This window comes from Seriola lalandi, unplaced genomic scaffold, assembly GCF_002814215.2.
Source record: "Seriola lalandi dorsalis isolate HSWRI2012SDOR001 ecotype SW California unplaced genomic scaffold, Sedor1 jcf7180002052111, whole genome shotgun sequence".
NCBI classification, from domain to species: domain Eukaryota; kingdom Metazoa; phylum Chordata; class Actinopteri; order Carangiformes; family Carangidae; genus Seriola; species Seriola lalandi.
The window spans coordinates 148,777-153,599 of NW_019522664.1; the positions used below are offsets into that span (position 1 = coordinate 148,777).

A 4,823-nucleotide genomic window follows, 5' to 3' on the forward strand; every position below is an offset into this window, starting at 1 on the left:
CCTCCACCTCCCGCCTCCCCTCCTCCGCCGCCCTGAGCTAAAAATAGCCCGTCCTCTCTCATCACCCAGCCATCACGTCAGGGCCGCGTTCACTCTCATTTGCTGCCCACGTCTCTTTTTTATGTTGTCATGTTGTGACAGTGTCAGATGACCACACTGACTGTGGATGAACATGTCTGGCATCCATTCAGGAAAGGAGACTTCCGCCTGGTGCCATACACAGAAAACAGAGTTTGAATGACGTGTCGCTTTCCTGATATTTTGTTCTGTATTTTATTCTATTCTCTGCCAGACCTTTTGTTCTTCTCACGCTGGATTGAGGAAGGAAAGTGTTTCGAAACATGACTTCTGCTCCTTACTCTGTGGTATTTCTGGGATATGAGTGTGACTCTCTCACGGAGCGCTGTGTGAGCTCTCGTGCTCTGAATTCATGTTTCATTAGCGGGACATCAGCTGCTCACTGAATCTCATCACAGCTGTTTGTCATTCACAGGAAGGAGGGAGGAAGCCACCGCTGGAGATGGACTGCAGGTCAGTGACAACAACTCGTATCTGTGGTGCTGAAAAGCCGTTTTAAAACCATTTCCTGTCAGCTGAAGAGTGGTGGATGAAGTATTCAGATCCTTCACCAACATCGCAGTGCAAAAAGGTACAAGTACAAGTCCTGCGTGAAAAATCCTACGTAATATTATCAGCAAAATATACCTAAATTACCAAAAGTAAAAGTACTTGTTCTGAAGCTTTATTAGATCCTGATGCGTCGATGCTTCAGCAGCATCTTACTGTTGTAGCTGCTCCAGGTTTAGTTTTGTCCAGTGGTTCCCAACCTGAGGATCGGGCCCCTCTAATGGGTCACCAGCTAAATCTGAAAGATTGTGAGACGATTCATTTCTTTCTAAAAAATTTTAAATGTTTTGAGAAGAACCATCTCGCTTTCACTCGTCATTAACGCTGAAGCAACAAACCAATAAATAATAGTGATAATATGATCATTTAACGGACAGTATGTATTTTCTGGCGCTCGGGGGTTTCTCAATTGAAGCAGTAACAAAAGATGGAGTTTTAATGACGTCGTGAAGAAGCGTGGGATCATGGGAGTTGTTGTCGTCACGGCCGTTGCCGTTTGTATTCCTTCAGTGTCGGTGGTTCAGGAGGTTTTTACCAGCAGCTGAATTATCCACAGATGTTTCCTCCTGTCCACAACAAACAGACTCTCTGATGAAAACTGGTAAAACACCTTTAGAAATCAGTGTTTCTGTGACACTGTTTGGTGGAGACAGGACGTCAGGGAGGGGCTGCGAGCTGAGCCGCCGCCGCCGCTAACGTTTGCTCAGCTCGTTTCTCCGATGAAGTTGAGATCCAGACGTCCAGCCACTAAAAGTACTTAAAAAGAAAAAAAGTAACAGGAAATAAATGAACACTGTCAGACCAAATGAAACGACACCATCAGTACCGAGTACCTGACGGATCTGAGTGAATTAGGCAAATTATTCCAGTGTGATGATTTAAATTTGAAAGATAAATGATGTAGGAAAGAAGAAAAAACAAAGTTCTCGTCCACAAATCTGTTCATTTTCTCTTTTCTCTAAGGCTTTTTTTTCTTTTGGTGAAATATTCTATGATTTAAAGTCATTGTGCCTCAAACAGTCACTGAAAGTTCAGAGAGGAAAAGTCTCTTTGTCGGAGCTGATGACAACTCAGACGTCTTAAACAAGACGAGGAGCCACGAGACGCTGATTCTTCTGTGAAGTTAGAGAAGTTGGAAGCCATAAGTTTAATCTTTAACAATGTGTCTTATAAATGAGTCGTATTTTACTGCAGAATTAGTTCTTTTACTTGGATATTTTAAGCATATTTTGCTCATAATACTTATTCTAGTACTTTTGCTGAAGTTGGAATTTGAACACATGACTACTTCTTCCACCACTGGTAAAAAGAAAAAAGGGATTAAATGGAAATATTTAAGTAAAGTACCTGCACCTGCGTCTCTGTGACTTTCCACCGCTGCAGTGACCTCACTATCTGGTGACGCGTGAACTTTCAGCTGAGGTGAAATATAAATACAACAATCCACCCGGTATTTAGTCAGACACATCCTGCAGCCCCGCCGGCGCGACGTCCTGACAAATACCGTCAGTGAGGTGACAGTAACCTGAGAGTCTGATTGGTCTGATATGTGCAGGATGAGTAACAGGAGCGTCTGGTGAGGAAAGACGTGTTTGACAAGATCACAAATTAACAGCCACAACAGCAGCAGCAGATGTTCACGTGTAGCAGGGGCCGTGGTGTTTAGAGAAAGAAGGGGTTGATTCTGTTAGCGTGTGCTCTGCTGATGCTCAGATAAAGTGTGTGTGTGTGTGTGTGTGTGTGTGTGTGTGTGTTGGGCGGAGTACCTATCAACAAGTCATTTCATTCAGAGGATGTACACCCCTGTAGCTGGCAGATAAAACCAGAGGCTGAGAGCGAGGAGAGCGATGAACCACAGGGCTCATTCTCATTCTGAGCACCCCCCCCCCCCCCCCCCCCCCCGCTCGTCGGTACGGCAGTAAATTTAATCTAGGTGTAGTTTGCCTTTTGTGCTCTCTTGTAGTAAACGTCGTCAGGTTCATCCTCGGAGCCAAAAGGCCTCGCCGACTCTCAATTCTCGTGCCGTTTTGAAATGTCCTTAAAGAGAAGTGGGCGGCTTCACAATCCCCTACAGAACACGTCTGGCTGCAGGTGGGATATTTTTAAACCTCAAACCCACAGAGACGCGTCGGCTGGATGTAATTAAAGAGACGTTTATAAAGCGTAGACGTGTGAGTCATAGAGTTTGTCCTACGCTTGCAGCGCTCGCTCAGTGCACATCAGGTCTCATCCACAGAAGCAGCTCTGGCTTGCGCCTCTCATGTGTCACCACCACGTTTGAGTCACAGAGCGACACGTCGGTACGAACGACCGAGAGAGAAAACACACTGAGATCTGAGATGAAATCTGCTCTGAGGGTATTTCCACAATCCTTAAAAGGAGTAGTTCAACAGGAGACAGTTAGCTTAGCTTAGCTTAGCTTAGCTTAGCTTAGCGTAAAGACTGGAAACAGGGGGAAACAGCTAGCCTAGCTCTGACCAGAACTTACCAACACTTCTAACGGTTACTAACAAAAAAAACATGACCACAAAGTTATGTTTTATATACAACTAATTTCTGAGCCAATTATTACCTTTTTCATCACAATGTAATTTGGAAAACAATTTTGTAATATGTAAACATCATTTCTAAAATTGCAAATCCTACAGTCCACCTCCATGCTAAAGCTAAAGTATGTTGTCATTTCTTTTAATTAGTTAAATTGGTCAAAATTTATGATAAAGGAAATGTTTCATGTTGCAAGCTGCAGCTGCAGGAAGTCAGAAATGACATATCTTCTTTGCTCTTTTTGTAAAACACAAGCAAAACGTCAACACATTATTTTGCATGAAAATATTTCTCACAAAAATATAAAATAGTAAAATGTAACATCTTTATATTCTGGAAGATAAAGCCGTACAGTTTGAATCTGAGGAAAGAGGCCTCTACTTTTAAATGAGTTAAAAATCTTTTATTGTGAAACAGACAGAATATTTACTACATTCAGATGGTTAAAAGAGTTTTTAACAATTCTGGAAATACCTTCAAAACAGAAGTAAAGATTGATGGATATTGAGTTTAACAGATTTGAGAGCGTCGTCACAACTACAGTCTGGAATAATAGCATTTTGTACGGCGTACAGTTTTCCTCATTCGCCGATTTGTTAGTCAAAAGGAAAGACCTGTGTCCACGCCACTCAGCTGGCTCATTCAAATTCTGTGGACAATACAGGAAAAACACACAGCAGGAAAAACAGGACGGCAGCTGTATGAATAATCATCAGAGCGGGTGTTCTGCCTCCGGGAGCGGCTTCACTACACGTCCGCAGCATCACATTTTAATTAAGGCGTTAATTAATAATTATGTTACAGATGGTTTGAATGTTGAACTTGCAGAATGTGAGTCTGAACTTCTTGGACACTTTAATCAGTAAAATCTTATATTTATAACAATTCTTGATGACTGCTTTTACAAAAAAAAGACAAGTGGTGAAGAAAAGTGGAGCAACCGATTAATTGATTGACAGAAAATTCGGCCAATCGCCAGCTATTGATGCAGTTAATTAATCATTTAAGTAATTTTTCAAAGCAGAAATGCCAAAACTTCTCTTTATTTTTCCCCGGTGTTTGATATAAACCAAGAGATCAATCGAGAAAACAATCAGCAGCTAAATCAACTCTGACAATAACTATTAGTTTCAGTTGTAGTTGAATAATCTCAGTTTTAAAACCATTTGTTGCACAGTTCGATAAGTTAAGGAAGGTTCCTTCCTCTAGATGTTTGATGACAATGAGACTCTCGCTGGTTCCAGCTCCTCAAACGTGAGGATTTGGTGTTTGTGTCTGTTTTATATGATTTATATCGTCTGTGAAATTAATCTGGCTTTTACTTCGCGGCCCATTTGTTGCATGCAAATAAATAATGATAAAAAGAAATAAATGCATTAACAGTAAAAGTAAAATTCTAATCAAATAAAGTAAAATAAATGAAAGTCATAAATCATAAATAATAATAAAACAAGTGGAGGAGCTGACTCTGGATCAGTGTTGGAGAGTGATGTACACTGAAATGAAAAGGCAATCAATCTGGTGGGCTGCACCGCCGACTCGCTGCATCACAACAAACCCCACCAATCAGACGTCAGCCTCATGCGTCTCCATGGTAACAGAGCTTCCTTGGTCCCGGGGAGGTGGAGACAGCGAGGAGGGGGTGGGGT

General features: G+C 41.8%; 1 protein-coding gene across 1 annotated transcript in view; it reads left to right on the forward strand.

Moving 5' to 3' along the window:
• pitpnm2 (phosphatidylinositol transfer protein, membrane-associated 2) overlaps nucleotides 1-4,823 on the forward strand; it is a 45,239-nt gene that overhangs the window by 6,934 nt on the left and 33,482 nt on the right. Inside the window, exon 2 of the mRNA XM_087172158.1 lies at nucleotides 494-531. The gene's annotated coding sequence lies outside the window, so the exon portion shown is untranslated. The remainder of the gene's footprint in view (nucleotides 1-493; nucleotides 532-4,823) is intronic.